Source organism: Macrotis lagotis, chromosome 2, assembly GCF_037893015.1.
Source record: "Macrotis lagotis isolate mMagLag1 chromosome 2, bilby.v1.9.chrom.fasta, whole genome shotgun sequence".
NCBI classification, from domain to species: Eukaryota; Metazoa; Chordata; class Mammalia; order Peramelemorphia; family Peramelidae; genus Macrotis; species Macrotis lagotis.
The window spans coordinates 42352310-42371391 of NC_133659.1; the positions used below are offsets into that span (position 1 = coordinate 42352310).

At 34.0% G+C, this 19082-nt stretch overlaps 1 protein-coding gene and 1 long non-coding RNA gene across 3 annotated transcripts in view; both read right to left on the reverse strand.

The window, feature by feature from the left end:
• HS2ST1 (heparan sulfate 2-O-sulfotransferase 1) overlaps nt 1–19082 on the reverse strand; it is a 219507-nt gene that overhangs the window by 160872 nt on the left and 39553 nt on the right. The gene's annotated exons all lie outside the window — the stretch shown is intronic.
• The window catches only part of LOC141512652 (uncharacterized), a 29979-nt gene that overhangs the window by 1476 nt on the left and 9421 nt on the right, over nt 1–19082 (reverse strand). Inside the window, exon 1 of the long non-coding RNA XR_012475559.1 lies at nt 1–19082. This exon is cut by the window's right edge and continues 9421 nt beyond it. This is a non-coding gene — a long non-coding RNA (uncharacterized LOC141512652).

Genomic DNA, 19082 nt, shown 5'->3' on the forward strand with positions numbered 1-19082 from the left:
CATAATTTGTTTAGGCATTCCCCAATCAATGGATTTCAATTGTGTTTCCAGTTCTTTGCTACAATAAAAAAAAAAAAAGAGATGCTATTAATATTTCCATGTACAGGAGGACTTTCTGATCAATGATTTCCTTGGGGGTGTATGCATAGTAAGGGAATCTCTTGAGGCAAAAGGTATGGATATTTTAGTCACTTTATTCACATAATTCCAAATGGCTTCCCAAAATGGCTCTACTGATTCACAGCTTCACTAATAATGCACTAATGTATCTATCTTCCCACCCCCACCCCCAATTCCAAAGCTTACTATTCTAACCTTGTGTAATCTTTGTCACCTTGCAGTTGAGGATTATTTTGATTTGCATTTTTAGTAACATATTTTTTCTGTAAATTTGTTAGAAATTCTTTTAAGAATAGATTGTTCATATTCTTTTCTTTTATATCTCTGTAAGATATCTATGTATCTAGGATAACAAACTCTTATCTGAGAAATTTGTTAAGTAGATTTTTCACATCCAATCACTTCCTTGCTTATTCAAGGTACATTAATTTTATTTGTGTAGAAACTTTTCAGCTCCATATAATTAAAATGATATATTTTATCTTCTGTAATTACCTCAATCCTTTGATTAAGAATATATCTTCTACTGTTAGCTGTGAAAGGCATAAGATCTGAATCACTTCTAATTTTACTGTGGCATGATATTTAAGTTCAAATTTGAATTTATTATTTATATGGTATTAAAAGTAGGTTTAAGTCTAAATTCTGCTAGACTAAATTCCAGTTTTCCCAGAAGTTTTTATCAAAAAGGGAGTACTTTGCTAAGTTTTACTTTACAAATTATTAAACACTGAGTTACTGAGCACCATTGTTTCTGATTCTCCATTGTCTAGTTTGTTCCATTGATTCACCTTCCATTTTTTTAACCAATGGTTTTAATCACTGCATTATAATATAGTCTGATGCTAGAAATATTACTGCCTGTTCATTTTTAAGCTATTTTATTATCTCTCTTGATATTTTATGCCTTTTGTTTTATTAAATGAATTATTTTGTCAAGTTAGATTGAAAATCCCTTTCATAATTTGATTAGAATGGCATTGTAATGGGAAGGTAATGGTCAAATTGACATTTTTATTACATTACCAGAGTTTTATCAATGAACACTGAATATTACACTCCAGCTATTAAAGCTGTTCTTCATTTCTTTAAGGAGTATGGTATAAATGGAAGTTGTAGTATACTTGGCAACTTGGAATTGCAACATACAAGTGTGATTTGGTGGTTTTATCCCTCCAATATATATTATAGTGATTTCGAATGGGGTTTCATTCCATTGTTACCTCTAGAATTATCCTACAAGTCTGCTGAAGTTATGTGTTCCAATTAGTATCTTTGAAGATTTTTATAATTTTCTAAGTAAACCATCTTGCGATCAGCAAAGGAGAATATTTTTATGTCATATTTTCATATAAGTCTTTAATCTCTTTTGCTTATCCTTTTACTATTGCTAGCATTTTCAGAACTATGTCAAATAATAGAGAGTTAAGTGGGCAACAATATTTTAATCTTGTATTAAATCAGAAAGCTTCTAATGTATCTCTTTTCAATAGGATGCTTTTTTCCTTTGTTTTGTGTTCTTCTTAATATATTATTTTTAAAAGGTTAAAAGCGTCTATATTTTGTGTGGTAGTTTTGTTCTTGGTTTTAGCTATTGGCATTTTTTAAGACTAAGTGTTTTACTTTGTCAAAGGCTTTTTCTGAATCTACTAAGATAATCAAGTAATTTTGGATCAAATGAGATAATTGCAAAGTTCTTAGCACTGTGCCTGTGTTTAATAAATGTTTCCTGAATGAGAATGGATGCTTTTAATTCACAAACTAGCACTGCAAAACTAGTATAAATCCCATTTGGTCTTAAGGAATTATTTCTTGAAAAAAATTACTGTAATGTGACAAAATTCCATCTGAAAATTTTGATTCAATATTCATTCATGAGATCAGCCTACAATTCTTTTTCCTGAATTAGGTATTAGAACTATATTTCTCTCCTAAAAAGAACCTTGTATGTAGACTGTTCATTCTATTAATTTTTAGAAAAATTTGTTGTACTGATACTAATCTTTTTTTTAATTTGATAGTACTGTCCTCTGAATCTAACAGAATTAGGAAATCCTTTTCTCCAATGGTAAATTCTTTCACCTGTTTTCTGAGTTTGGAATATATATGATCTCTTTTTGGTCTTCTATTAGTTTCAACATTTTACATTTTTAAATATATTCCTCTTTTTTATATTCTCAGCTGTGTTATCATATTATATAGTAGATTTTGATTTCTTCTGGTTGTAATTTATTGGTTGATATGAATTTTCTTCTCTTTTCTTCTGAGCTCAGTTATTTTGTTACTTCCCTGGTAGGTGGATTTAATTACCTTTCATATATTTCTTTCATCTGGGATACTCAAAGAGGGAATAATCTGCTTACATCTGAGTCTTGGATTGTTTCTCTTGCTGCTATGGCAAAGATGATTCACCTGACTCTCTTTTACTAAATGGCCATCTTTTTTTCATTGATGATTCTGCTTGAGTTTGTCATGTACATATTGAGCACCTCTGCAGTAAATTATTTCATTCCCTTCTAAGGTTTCTAGTGGGTACAGAATATTCGTGACATTCTTATTTCCTTTCCTTTACATTTGAAGGTGTTTCTTCTGGTTACTTGAAAAATCTGTGGTCTTAAGAATTTTCAATTTTAACTTCCATGATATTTCGTCAAGATGTTTGATCCAATTTAGATGATCCAGAGGCCATCTTCCTCGTTGATTTATCTCCTTGGACTCAGGGATTCTAACTCTATACTTCCTCATGAGATCTTTGATCATGTCAGTACTTTTCCCCCTTATATTCTCCTATCACTTCTTGATTCCTTCCTCTTTGATGGTGAATCCTTTCAGAACTGTACCTTAAAGCTATCTCAGCCTCTTTCCACTCCTCAAGGGATGTACGTTGGTCTCAAGCCAAATCTGGCACCAACTGAATTCCCTTTTCCTTTAGACTTGGTACAGTCCCACACATGCTAACAGACACCCTGCCCAAATTTCCTCTGTTCTTGAATTTTCTGGGGAAGCCCTGCTATAAGTAAGGACTGACATTTCAAACTAAGTCAGTTTCCTCTTTCCTATGTCTCCATCTCTTCCTTAAAGAGAGGAGGGGAAACACATCTGGGGACAGAGCTATTTACAGAATGGTGAACTGAGGCAGGAGTAAAGTATATTGGTCACTAAATAACAGCAACAAGGTTCCTGTAGTGGATAACTGAGAACAAGATCATGGGGACCTCAGGTTTGTCCCGCTGAGGAAGAGGAGCTGAGGAGGGTAGGAGATGAGCCTTTTCTGTTATTAATTCACAATACTGTTACCTGGTTGAATTTCTTGGGTGTCTTGATCTGTGGAAACAGATGCAACTACTTTACCTCTTTGGGATGATTCTTATTTTGGGAGATTCTGAGAATTCAGTCCCGAATCTTGTTGGTAATATGATCCAGAAGCCCCTTCTAATTGCCTTTCAAAACATTTAAGATTCTTATGTTTTTATGTATGTATAGAGACATGTATACATATGCATATGAGTATATGTGTGTACAAGTGCATTTATAAATGTTTACATGTGAGTTTTTCAAAATTAGAGAATTGAGGAGTCATGGGTTTTGAAACTTTGTTTCAATGATTATAACACTGAGAAAATCATTTACCTTATACTATAACTCTTTTTTAAAAATAACTTATTTTATGTTTTTTTTTCACATAGAAAACTAAGACATGTTCCTTTGCTTACAGAGTGACAAGAAAGGAAACATGGAAGAAATGCAATCTTCATAATCACCTAAATATGAATGAAGACTTTAAATGTCAAGCATTTGCTTTACAGAACTTTAAAACACATGGTTCAAATCAGATTGAAGGTAAATTTCCACATCAAACTACAGTTGTTTGGGTTTTGACTATTTTGACTGTTTTTCCCTCTTCAAACATTTCCAACAAGATTTGCTCAGAATGAACAAAAGCATTAGCCAGTATGCAGATATACTGAATCAGAATACTAGTTAAGCCATCAGGTCTGGTCTAACTAATACAGTTATTACTTTATTTTTGAGGTCCATTATGTCACCATAGAGATAGATATATAAACTATTTTTTTCCAAATGATAAAACTGATCTTGTTTTCCCAAACAGTTATGGAATAAGCACATGGCTTTTCAGTTTCTGCAGTGGCTCAGTAAATTAAAAATTGATAATAGGAGTTCTCTTATTACAAGAGTTATTGACAAGTACTGATCATTTGACTGAATGAAGGTCAATTACAGTCTGACTACTCTGTATTCAGGAAGGCTGCCAGCTTTTGATCATTTAGAGTTGTTCTACAGGCTGACCTTTGCTTTCAATTCTTATCTAGGCTCCATTAGATAATGCAGCTAAAACTAATCTATTATATCTTTATCAGAGAAAACTTACAAAGTTCAGTTAATGCAAAAGAAGCAAAATCATTTTTAGGAATTCCTGAAAAGAAGAGTCACAGACAGTAGTTTACCTCACAAGGTTTCTTCTCAAACAAAAGAGGCCACAGATACAATACTGCATGAATTACTTCTAACCAAAAGCAACCACTGTATAGAAGATCTAAATCCTGTGAACTGATCCAACTATTCTGGAGAGCAATTTGGAACTATGCCCAAAAGGGCCATTTAAACTTCACATCCACTTTGATTCAGAAATATCACTACTAGATCTAGATTCCAACGTATTTTTTAAAAGGGAAAATAATCTATTTGAATAAAAATATTTAAAGTAGGTCTTTTTGTAGTGACTAAGAATAGGAAATTGAGGAAATGCCATCAATTGGGGAATAGCTGAAAAAGTGGTGGTATATAAACGTAATGGTGTACTATTGTGCTAATAAGAAATGATGAGCAGAATGATTTCAGAAAAACCTGGAAAGACTTGTATGAATTGATGCAGAATAACGTGAGAAGAACCAAGAAAACACTGTACCCTGTAACAGCAACACTGTGATATGATCAATTATGATGAACTTAGCTCTTCTCAGCAATACAGTGATTACAGACAATTCTAAAAGACATGTGACAGAAAATTCATCTGCATCCAGAGAAAGAACTATGGAGACTGAATGCAGATCAAAGTTTACTATTTTTACTTTTTTAATTTGCTTTGGGGATTTTTCTTGTGATTTTCCCTTTTGTTCTGATTCTTTCACAGAAAAATGTTTAACATGATATCAGATTGCTTGATGTCTTGGGGAAGAGGGAGAGAGGGGAGGGATAGAGGGAGAATATTTGGAACTCAGAATTTTACAAAAATGAATGTTGAAAGCTATCTTTACATTTAATTGGGAAATACTAAAATTTTAAAAAATCTAACTCATGTAGAAAGTAAATTGTAACTTTTAATCATTAGAATTTATATTTATATAAAGTATTAATGTTCATAAAATACCTGTACTACTCTCCACAAGCTCCATATCAATGATTAGAAAACTGAGGCAGAGAAAGGTTAAAAGATATGTTTAGGGCTATAGAACTAAAAATATAAGAAGAATTTAAACCCAAAACTGACTCCAATTCTAATTCTCCAACTCTTGCCAAGTTTTCTTAAGTTTGGCTGAAACAACTAGGTCAACTTCCTCAAATATAATGAGCTTCGAATCCTACTGTCATTTAAGAATACTGCTTGACAAATTTATTTTGTAATGGAACTGGCCTTCTACTAAGATGACTGATCTCCTATGGCTGGAAGTTTGTTAAGTTGCTCAAATATATCTATATTTTATTTTGTAACTTAGCTTGCAACAACTTGCTATAGCTTCCAATGAAGACCAAATCCCATTTCTAGAGTTGACAATTCAAGCTTCCTTTGAACAACAAGCTAGACGAGCTACTTTTGGTAAAGATTACATCTGTGTAGAGAGAGATATTGGTGTGGAAACTCTCTATACCAAAGTTGGTAATTTACTGTAACTTACAGACTTATTCACAGTCACATAGGCGAAATATCACGGATAGGACTTCCTAAAGCCAAAGCTCTACCCCTCCAACACTCTGTCTATATGCTGCTGAAAGTACAAAATCAGGAAAAGGTAGTTGTTTTACTTAATAAAATAAAAATAGTTAAAACTCAATAAGCAATCATCATTCATTCTTAAACTGTAAGAAAATTTTAAGATCTCAGTTAAATGAATTGTCACTCAACAAGGAAAGGAACTATTGCCTATCCACCACTGTCGTGAAAAAAAAAAATTAGGGATTCATATATTCTTAAGATTCTGTAATTAAAGTTGCAAGGCAATAATAATAATATATATTCTGTAAGTTGGGAAAGCCACAAAATGGGTGGAAATATAATTGTGTTCTTCAGTTTAGCTTAGTTGATTAAGCTTAATTATTTGTGTTAAAGGACAAAGGTGGCAAAGATGACAATAATATAATCCCATTTATTGTTTACTTCTCTCCAATAAAGTGCTTTTTTAGAATACCTCACAATGACAGGAAAGCAGCTTTGGGTTTTCTAAGTCCACAACAAAGTAATAAAACACCTAGCATGGCTTTTTGGTCACAGCAAAGAATAAGTATCTCTCAAGACATAGAGAAAGCATTGCAACCAACATAAAAGTATAGTATTCCACATTGTGATTAAAGCATATTCAATTCTCTGAATGTTTTCTACCTTAAATCTTAATGAGATACATGATGCTTTTGAAATTCATATTATTTCAAAACTAAAACATCAATATATAATGATCTTATTCGATGTATTTTTTTAGTTCTTTCAATATACCTTCCTGCCCTCTCTGGTTTTGGCAAATAAGCAATTCAAATGTAATTGCTTCATCTGATAATATTATTTATATCTAAAGTCCTTCAGAGTTGGGCTACAGTTCCTCCCAGTTGGGAGAAAATTGAGAGGACTAGGATAGCAAGTGGTCAACTGTGGGAAGTGAGTGAATCACATTGACTCCACCTTGTGACAATTCTGAAGTCAGCTCAGTTCCATTTCTATTCAAATATAGGTCCAGTCCAATCTGTCCTGTGAGAAAATTTTATTCAATTGTGGGAACTGGGAGAAAACCTAATAGCGTTATTTGAAACTAGCCCAGCATGTCTGGGAAAGTGGACCACCTCTACCAGCTGTTTAGAGACCCTTAACCAAAGGCTTAAGTTATACTAACTGAACACAATTAAATCCAAAGACTGATGACTAATGTGAGGGGTTTTCTAACAACTTTGTATCTCAAGCAATCTATGTCTTATAAGAAAATTGGTCTGGACTGAGATCACTTAGTTATTGTTTCCATGTTCCCTTAATTGTTTAAAGACCTTCTTTTCTGAAGACAAAGAAATGAACCTGTTCACTCTGCTTTCCAAATTTAGAAAGTCCCTAATCTTTACTCCTATTAGAAATCAGATTGTTAGTTTCCTTAATGGTTCACACTTCCTTTTTCTGTTCACGTTACAGATGAGGTAACTGAGACAAATAGGGTTAAGTACCATATTCAGGGTCACACAGCTACTGTCTGCAGTTGGATTCAAAGGTGAGTCTTCTGGACTCTCAATGACTTTTACATTCTAAATGGTGGAGTTAAAACATGTAAGTGGAACCCTGGTCTCAAACATCTCTCTCCAAGGGACTCTATTATAGAATCTTTAAGAATCAAGTGGAATGATGAGCAAAAGTAGTTTTTGCAGAAGTTTTGAAGTGACAGCTAAGAAATGTCTGACTATAAAGTATTTCTCCTTACAGAGTAAGAAAGAAGATAGATGTTTTATCTGTGATCTATGTGGAATTTGTGGAAGAGTAGAAAGGAAGAATTTTTTTCTTAGTAAAAATTGTCATGGGAAAGTGATCATGTTATAAAGAAACTACACAAAAAAGACTAATGCAGTTTATTTCTTGAGACTGAATGCAACTTTTTCTCGAAGACAAACTTTAATCAGCATCTAAATGAACTGAATGATATGAGACTGATTAAAAAAAATGAGGAATCTATATTGTTAAGAGGGTCAGAGGTAACTGGCTATAAGCTTTCACATATCCAAAATACTATAAATAGCTAAATCTCTCTGCCTTATCACTGCTTTTATTTGTTAATAAACTGCATATGAGTTAACTATCAGGAATAGAGATTACCCTAATTTATGCAACGAATATTTAGTCATAGAAGTAGAAGCCTGAGTTATGAAAAGAAATGATTAGCAATTTTATTAATGTATCAATTTTATTAATCAATCATAAGCATTTATGAAACATGTAATTATCCAAATATATTCTCCAGATCACTACAGAACTCAGGGCAAATAAGAAAATGAGCCAAGTGGAAGTCTGAGTCATGACAAACAAATGGGATAAAATAAATCACATTATACTTTACTAAACATAGATCTATGGGAACATATGAGATAAATAGTATGGATAAAAATAATTCTTTTTTTAAAAAACTCCTACCAGACTATCCTAGAACTTTTAATAATATTTTCTATAGGTCACTATAGGTCATGCCATATGTCCAATTTACTTATTTCCAAAATGTTCTTAATAATAGCTACCAGAATCAATTTTTAGTCACTAAAAGGAATTGCTTATAACCAAAGCCATCTTTAGGATTCATGAATCAGGGAATATGACTTACTAGTAAGTGGGGAAATTAGTCAGAAAGGCAGAAACTAGTCAGAAAGTCAAAGGTTGAAAAGTCACTAAAAAAGATTTGAGTATATTGTACATATAGCAATCCAATAATATTGTCAATCCTAGTGAATCAGGAGTATGACCATCTTTACCATCACCTATAAAATCATCCTGGGAGGAGGTCTTCACTATTCATTTGAACCTGATTTCATCTTAGAATATTTTGGAGGTAGACAACATGTATAAAACTAAATCTAAGGGGCAACTAGGTGGCACAATGGATAGAGCACCAGCCCTGGAGTCAGGAGGACCTGAGTTCAAATTCAGCCTCAGACACTTAATAATTACCTAGCTATGTGGCCTGGAGCAAGCCACTTAACCCCACTGCCTTGCCCAAAAAACAAAACAAAACAAAAACTTAAAAAAACCCCAACTAAATCTAAAAAAGATGCCTTGTTCTACAGATAATAGGGAATTGTTGGAACATAATGATTAATGATATGATCAGACTTGAACTTTAGGAAAATCAAGATGGTGGCTGAGGGGAAAATGGATTATATATGGAGGCTATTTGGAGAGAATGAGTCTAGTAGAAGTATGAGTATAGGAGAATGTCCCCACATCAATAAAATTACAACATAGTCAAAACAGTCTAAGAGAATGAAGCTACAAAGGCCAATACTTTCACTTGGTTATATTTCTCTGGTTTTTCTTATTGAACAGATCACTATCCTTCATTACTAATGAATACAACATGGTGAAAGAATTTTAAATTCTTGCTTTAAAAATACATGATGAAATTTAAGGGGAAAAAACAATTCAATCCAGAAGCTTCTTCTCTTAAATAAAAACAATTTAAATATATGCTGATTTTTGTGGTGGTTGTTAACCTCCCCTACATAGGAAAACATCCCTAAATATCCATGATTAACATATTAAATTGGATGTGTTTTTTTCTCCCAACAGCTTTACAAGTATGTTTCAGTTAAGAAATATCATAGATAAAATGTTAAAAATCAGATTCCTTATATAACTATAAATAGGAATATAGCCAAAATTACTGCTTTAAAATGTAGACTATACATCTTTAAAAAATAATGTCAGCAATAGATATAGAGGATATATAATATGATAAAGCAGTATTTTGCTTATGGTAGCCATTCAGTAAATTATAGTACACTCTAACTAGAAAAGGGGTCATTAAAGATCAACTCCTCCCAACAAATCCCTTTTTTAAAGTTTGGATACATTAAACAATGATTTAAATAACATTCATTCCTCAGAATTAGAAAGGATGTGATTGATATAGAAAACAGTAGCTGTCTTTAGCCTAAGTTCTAAGTAAAAATTATTCAAATTTTCTCATTTATTTTATCCTTTATTTCTATCAAATTGTATCTAAAATGCTATTTTGTTATTTGTAATAATAAGTTGTTATAAAATATTTTAATAGTAATAATTACCTTAAAAAGGTTCAATTATTATTAATGAATAATAATTTATCTTCCATTAATGAAGAGTTTATATAATCAAACTAACTGTAAATAGAATCTATACTCTAAAACTAAAGGTGGAATGCAAACTCATGAGTAGTCAACAAGCATCTAGGGAATGTTTACTACTGAGCTAAATGCTGGGAATACAACAAGAGTCAAAGACATGGCTGCTGCCCTCCCAGGAGTTCTCATTCAAACAGGTGAGACAACACTGAAACCAAGAACTAATCCAAAATTCAGAATGTGAACAGAGGGCAGAGAAGACTCTTGTAGTCATGGGGGACAGTCTGGACAAACAACCTAGCAATGATATGTGTCCACCTTTACAATGATCCAATTAGAGGATGGACAACCACTTGCTGGTCATAGGAAGAAGGAATTCTTCTCCCATTACATATCAGGCTAACCCACAATCACAGAGGTTCCTTTCATCATTAGACCAAAGACATAGAGCTGAGAAAGAGAACTTGGGGTTGTCTCATCCAATCCTCTCCTTCTAAACTAAGAAGGTCTAAAGCAGTCAAGGCATTTCCCTGTCCAAGTTGGCACATATGTCAACTCTGGAGCTTTGAAATTATGGGACTTGGTGAGAAGAGGGAGTCATTTTGTCTTTCAGGCTTCTAGTTCATACTCTGAGATTATCAATTCCAGAGAACTGGGAATCTGTGTAAGGGAATGGAGTTTCCATTCTGAGCATCCCCTACATGAATAGAATCATGATGAAGGATGGATACTGTAATAAAGAACCAAAACTTGGTTTGATGATATCTACTTGGAGAATCCAGCATTAGGTGGAGGAAGAACTCTAGGGCTATAATTGTCTCTACTATTATTACTGTTATTAAAATGATGTACTAGTTATTCCTATATTCCAGATTGGCTAAGACTAAAACATAGATTATTTAGCACAAGGGTCATCTTATAGATACTGAATATTTAGATAGCAACATATTTGAAGGAATGTTTCCATTCTTGGTACAAATATTTCCTGCATTTAACTTTATATTCTATCAGCACTGATTGCCTTCCCTACCCTTACATACATCTCTGCCTAAAATCCAGTGATTACAATGTTGATGAAGAATCAAACTTTTTTAAAAAGTATTTTTTTAAAATGTCTATATCTGTGATGGATATTAAAGTATATTAATATATTATTAAAGTACTAATAAAATACTATTAGTACTTTAATAATATGTTCATACAGTGTTAATATATATTATAAGACAGTAATTTGCTCACTGGAGGCACTATTTGGTACCTAACTTAGGACAAAGAAACGTTTCCTGATCTTGAAGTTCTTGGTTTCCCATTAAGAGCAAGACTTTATCACTACCTTTCTCTTAACAGGAAGGGCTGCAGTTGGCTTCACATATGTTCTTAGTATTTTTTTAAATCTTCAAAGGGGAGAGGGGAGGAAAAGGGAGAAACACTTTCTAAACATTAATGGGAGAAAGGATTCATAATCTTTTTTTATGTCATGGTTCATCTGGCAATCTGGTGAAACCTATTTATTTTTTTTTATAATGGTTTTAAATGCACAAAATAAATAAAATTACAAAGAAATCCAAAAGTCAGCAAAAAGAAAGATGCATTCCCCCCCTTTTACATGGACTCCCAAAATTTATGACACCAGATTAAAAATCTCCACTATTATGGTAAAATCCCTCTCCCCTATTAGCATTCCCTTTCCTCTATGAGTGGGCCTTTCTCTGATCTTGCCTACTCTATGCTTTGGAGGAATACTAGTTTTAAAGGTTAAAAATTAGGGATCTACTCTAGCCTACCTACTTTAAATGACCTTTTTTATATTATTCTATTTGTTTATACTATATTGTTTTCTATTAAAATAGTTTTCTTTCATTTTCTTATTCAAGAGGAGGTGGTTTAATCACATTAGGGACACTAGACTGAAAATCAAGCAACCAGTCAGATTCCGAATTTACTAACAAGCCTGGGAGCCTTGAGAAACATAGCTAATGATGTTTAGGCCCCAACTTTCTCCTCTCTAAAATGAGGAGGTGGGTCTAGATCATCTGTTAAGATACTTTCCAGCTCTAAAATTTAGTGTTTCTTAATGCTATTGATAATTAAAAATGTGTCCTGAGTCAACAATATCGATTATTTAACTAACCTACAAAGCTAAAGGGGAAGATGATGTTATTTTTAGGCATAGCTAATGCTATTTTTGCATTCATGGGAATTCAGTTAAATACATAGGAAAACATGGTGGAAAGAGGAAAGATCTTCCCAGCAGAACATACTAGTGACTTAAAAAGTTGCTAAATTCAGAAATCTCAACAGGGAAAAAATACTTAGTAGGTACAAATGATTCTATGCTCAGAACAGATTTTCAGAAACTTTATGAACAGGGTAGGCTGCTCAGTTCTACCCTCTTTCAAAGATGATATAATTATCATATGATAATAAAACATCTAATCCAAATAGAATGTTTTCTTTTTGGGGGGGGGTAAAATCTTCTTTTTTCTTGTTGTTGTTGTTAGCAGTATATCTCCTCCCCCCCCAAAAAAATATTGAGTGGAACAAAACGACTTGTCCTCTGTTCTGAGAGGTCAATGCTTAGTAATAAAAAGAACCCTGGACAAGTAAAATCATAAAGAAAATGAGTTGTTCGAATTCTGGCTCAGCAAATGACTAATTAGTTGTGGGAATTTGAGTAAGTCACAAGTTTCTAGGCCTCAATAAACATGAGATTTGGAGCTAGAAGTAGACCTTAGTTATCAAGTAATCTAAACTCTCCATTTCACAGAATTGAGTTCAATGAACTGACTCAGCACAAAACTGTTATCACCAGTTGGATTTCACACACCACCAAAATTTGGACTCAGAAGAATAAAACTTTATTGAAACTACAGAAATGTACTCTTGAATCTAAGTAGCTCTTTTTTAACTAACCATAGGAGAATAAGCTAAAAATACATAACCAACTAATTTTTTTACAAGAAAACTTTTTTTATTTTAAACTCAGAATTTCTAATAATTTTCTGTTTTCAATCTCCTCTGCATAAGGGCAACTATGGACAATTGGATGACTTGATACATTAATGAGGTGTCCCTAGCTCAGCTGGTTGATGAAAATACTCCAAGATGTTTTCCTGGACATTAAAACAATCCAATATTGCATCCTGGAGGCAGCCTGATGAATGAATGCTATTCCTACCTCTCCTAATTCTACTTTGTTAATGGGAAGGGGACACAACTAATACTGTTGAAGAAAAACACTCAAACCATTTTCCCTCACTGTCTCTGTATATATTATAATGAACATGATTAAAGAAAAAATTGTCTTTAGCCCTCATATCTTTCTACATCAGTTCCCTATTCCACAAGCATGTCTTAATCACCATTGGGTGAATACAAGGGAAAAATGCAAAGCTGTCTCTGTCCCAAAATGCTGACCTTCTACCAGAATGTAAAGTTCAAATTCCTTTGACCCTAGCAACAAAATGGGGCAGAGGAAGAAGCCCTGGGCCTGGGGTTCTAGAAACTTGAGATCCTGTCTTGTCTCAGACTCTAGCTGAGTTGTAAGGTCTTGTTGTAAGCTATGGCCAGAGTGTCCTCAGCTGTGAAGTGGGAATAATAACAACACATGCTCACAGACTTGTGATGAGTTAATATCTGCAAAGCAGAGAGCACAGTGCCTCATAAACAGTAGGCATTTAATAAATGCTTATTCTCTCCCCTTTGTCTGACATTCAAAGTCCTCCTCAATCAGATAACAACTACTATATTTTACAATAATCTCTTCACTCAGCAGGTAACTTCAAACCACATTGGATCTCTCTCTCTCTCTCTCTCTCTCTCGACTGCCCATGCCTTCCTAAGTCTGGAATCTCTTTCCTGATAAATTCCTACCTATCCTTTGAAAAGTAAAGACTCCCCACTCACCTTCAAACAAACTTCACCTTTGGACCTCAGGTTCTTAATCTATACTGTGTCACAGACCCTCCTTTTCAGAATGCTTTCAAACAAAATAAAATACAAAACTTACAAAGGAACCTAATTATACTTATATAAACTTATAAGAAAAAATGTAAATTCAATGACTAGAGTTTAAGAACCCTGCCTTTGACTTGTACTTCAAATAGACCCTTGATTAGAAATTCCCTCAATGCACTTATAGAAAACACTGTGTCAAAGTCACCTGTATTGTGCTGCTTTTCCAACTACTTGATGAGAAAGGGTTACAACTTATCTGCATATTTCTCAGCCTTCAGCCCCACTCCCACTCTACCCTAGTAGTGTTATAGAAAAGGCACACATGGTAAATGATCATATTAATCTAGTATTTGATAAACCCAAAGATCCAAGGGTAAGAACTCACCATTTCCCAAAAATTGTTAGGCAACTGGAAAGCAATTTGGCAGAAAAGAGGCATAGACCAACATCTCACACCAGATCAGGTCAAAAATGGATAAATGATTTAGATATAAAGGTTAATAGCATAAATAAATTAGGAAAGCATAGAATATCAGTTACCTGTCAGATCTACGGACAAGAGAAGCATTTAGGGCCAAACAAGAGATAGAAAGGATCACAGGAAATAAAATGGATAATTTTGAAATTTGAATAATTTGAAATTAAAAAGAATTTGCACAAACAAAACTAATATAGGTAAAATTAGAAAAAATTTAGAGGAAGTTTCTCTGATAATGACCTTATTTTCCCAATTTATAAAGAACAGAGTTAAATTTATAAAAATAATATGTATGTCATGGAACACTATTGTTCTATTAGAAACCAGGAGGGATGGGATTTTAGGGAAACCTGGAGGAATTTGCATGAACTGATGCTGAGTGAGATGAGCAGAACCAGAAAAACACCATGCACCCTAACAGCAACATAGGAATGATGTTCAACCTTGAGGGACTTGCTCATTCCATCAGGGCAACAATCGGGAACAATTTTGGGCTGTCTGCAAAGGAGAGTACCATCTGTATCCAGATAAGGAGCTATGGAGTTTGAACAAAGTGCAAGGACTATTCTCTTTAATTTAGAAAAAAAAACAGATAGCTTATTGTCTGATCTTGTTACCTCTTAGACTTCTCTTCTCTTTAAGGATATGATTTCTCTCTCATCACACCCAATTTGGATCAAGGTACAACATGTAAACAAAGTAAAGACTGACAGAGTGCTCTCGGGGGGGGGGGGGGGGAAGCAAGATTGAGGGAAAATGTAAAACTCAAATAATATCTTTAATAAAAATAAATTTAAATGATAAAAAAATAAATTCATAAAAATAAAGAAATCCGGGGAGGCTAGGTGGAGGGGCAGGTAGGTGGCGCAGTGGATAGAGCACCAACCCTGGAGTCAGGAGTACCTGAGTTCAAATCCGGCTTCAAACACTTAATACTTACCTAGCCGTGCAGCCTTGGGTAAGCCACTTAACCCCATTGCCTTGCAAAAAAAAAAAAAAAATCCTAAAAAAATTAAAATAAAGAAAATCTTCCTATTGATAAATGGTCAAAGGATAAGAACAAGCAGATTTCACAAGAAAAAATCAAAACTATTGATAATCACATGAAAAAATGCCCTAAATCACTATTGGTTAAAGAAATGAAAACGAGAACAACTCCAACATACTAACTCATGCCTATATTTAAATGCAGGAGATATAGAAAAACATAGACATTATTAATACATTGTTTGTTTAGTTGTGAACTGTTTCAACCACTCTGGAGAACAACCTGGAACTATCTAAGGGTTATAAACTGTTCATACTGTTTGACCCAGCTAAGTCTGGATACTAAGTTTGGATTATGTCTGTGTGCAAAAAAAAAAAAAAAAAAAAAATCAAAAAGTGAAAAGGTAAAATACTATTTATTGTACTATTTTAAAAAATGATCACCTATTCCCAGTCTCTCCTCCACTTGACTGCCAGTGATTTTCCTAAAGCACAGGCCTGTCCACCCTGCCCACCCCAACTCCATTGGTCCCTATTATATCCAGGATCAAATACAAAGTCTTTCACAACCTGGTCCCTGTCTTTCTACTCTTCTTCAGACTAAAATTCAGATCTATTGGCCCCCTTGCTGTTTTTCATTCAGAAAGTGGAGCCTGTTGCACTGGCTGGACAACTCTACCTACTCATCTCTAGCTTTATTTCCATGGATTCTTTCAAAACAACTCAAATCTTATAATCTGCAGGAGATTCTTCTCAGTTTGTCCCAATTCTCCAGTTGCCAATGTCATCTCTTCTGAGTTCTTCGGGTAACTCTTCCACACATGTAGAGGTCTCTTTGTTTGCTGCTTTCCCATGAAAATGTGAGTTTATGGAGGGCAAGATTTGTTTTTACCCTTTTTTCCTTTGTAAACTTCACCCATAAGCCCAGGCCCTAGCATATATAAGAACTTTACAATGTTTTGTTTGCTTTTCTGACTGACTCAATTATCTGGTACCCTGCTTTGCAAATACCCAGGCAGATAAACAGTATATATTCTAACTGATTTTTAAACTATCTGCAATGCTAAAATATGAAAATGTGACATTTCCCAAAATGCAGAAGTGTGATAAATATTTTTTATACTTTAGTTGGGGCAGATATTACTTCCCTCCATCAATCAGTCTTTAACTGAACTTTAGAGTCCAGTTCAGCTCTCAAGTCCTCTAGTGCTACAGGAAAGCATTTTTTTTAAGTGATGCACCTCTCCACTACCAGGAGATATAATCCCTTTCCAGTCTTTATGTAATTAGATTCTGTTATCTGTGCCCATCTTATATTCTCTCTCTCTCTCTCTCTCTCTCTCTCTCTCTCTCTCCACTCATGGGCTACTTCAACTCATGGAAGTGAGCCTGAAAAGGGGCCTCTGACAGATTTTTTTTGTCATATCTGCATTCTATTTCAATATGATTCAGAGCATCACAGATATGAAACCAGAAGAGGTCTTCAAAGACTCCCAGAATTCACAAGTGAAGAGCTTGAGGCACAGAGCAAGAAAACAAGTAGCCCAAGGTTACTGGGGTTACTGCGGTCCTGGGTGGCACAGCTGGGCTGTGAATCCAAATCTTCCTACTCCAAGCCCAGTAGTCTATCTACTGAACAACTGAAACACTCCCACCAGAAATTTGCCTACCATGAAAGAATTCACTACTTTAGCCAAAGCAACTCATGGACCCTGAAAGTAAAGAGGGATTATATCTAAGTTCATAGAGTATCCCAACTGATAACTATTCCTCTTAGGGAAGTCAAGGCAGACCCCATGTCACTTTTTATTTTGTAAAGGAATTATTAAATTTTAAAAGCATATGCTTTTAAGTCCAAGCAATTTACAATTTAATTAGGAAAATAAAACCACAAAAAATGTCAATATGGTATATGTGACTAAATATATCAAGCAACTGGTAAAGAGAATAAATGCTGTGTTCAGAGGAAGACAAGATCCAATGAGATATATCAGAGAGGAGAGAAACTAGAGCTATGTCTGAAAGGATGAGTAAGATAGTGGGTGGGAAGGAAGAACATTTTTGGGTTGGGGCAGAAAGAAAGTGATACAGAGGATGGAAATGCCCAAGTCTGATTGGGGAACAGATTTGATAGCAAGAGATGATAGTGCAAAAAGTCTAGAATGAGGACCTGCTACAAAGACCTCTAAAGTTCAAAATGAAAACTTCTGAACTTAACCCTGTAGACCATGAGAAATCATTGGAGATTTCTGAGCAAGTGAATGGAATAAAGGAAATGATTTAAGAAGATAAATAAAAGAGCAATGGATGAGAGGAAGAGATTAGAAACAAGGAAATCTATTGAGAAGCTATGTTTAGAAAGAACTGGCAATGAAAAGGAGAAGGAGAAGGAAGAATCCACAGCAACTGAGAAAAGAGATGAAGTCAATAAGAATTGTACCTTTTTAGTTCATGGCTTGGAAGGGAAGTAAGAGAGGTGGGAGCAGATAAGGTCAGTTCTAGATCACCTGTCTTTAGATGATGCTGGATCATTCAAGTGTAAATTCATTGTGAGTGAAGGTTTCAACCATTTGCTCTGCATCTTCTTGCTGCTGGGAATACTGAGGTAAGTTCCCAAGAAGAGAAATTGGCAGCCAGTGTCTTAACAAAAATTTAAAAATACCCTCTACCTACTGCCTCAACAGGAAGCACTATTTTAAAAAAAATAGTTATTGAAACAATCATCTCATAAAGTATTTCATTCTCAAAAAAAACCCCTCCAAGACTTCTTTGTTACTTTGCTCTTTTTTCTATTGCTGAAATATATTATATGGAGAGAAATGTATTTTCTATTTTTTAAATACTTGATTTCAACCATATTAGTGTAGATGCTTTGTAGAGCTCTTGCTGGCATTAGTTAAGCCCTTTCCCTTGACCCAAGGCACCTTGATCAATAGTACAAAGCACCAAGATGGGCCAATCAATGATAACCCATTTCAACTGAGCTTTGTAAATTAAAGTCCAAATGAATCCTATTCATTATCTAGAATTTAAAAGGGATTGATCTCTTATTTGGCAGAGTATTTACTAATGATGAAAGAGTTGGCCAGTTTGAGTGATGCTGGCGATGGCAATTCTGCCTCTGCCAACAACTCATTCCCATAAACACTGAACCTGTTCATTCAACAGACTCTTGTCAACAGGCCATAATCACATTGTGACATTAAGAAGTTTCAAGACTTTGGAATTCATTTTTTGGTCTTTGTTGCCAGGGCCCACAGACTTTCATAACTGCCTTACTAAATTAAATATATTTTACATGTAAATATAAAGTCATAGATGTACATATACATATGTGTATATGAATATTATATATAGTTTATATGTATAAATATATATATATATTATATTCAGCACTTTGCTTAAAATGCCAAGGAGGAATTACTTTGTCTCCCTGAGGAGTAGAAATCCTTCCTGAATTCTAATTTAA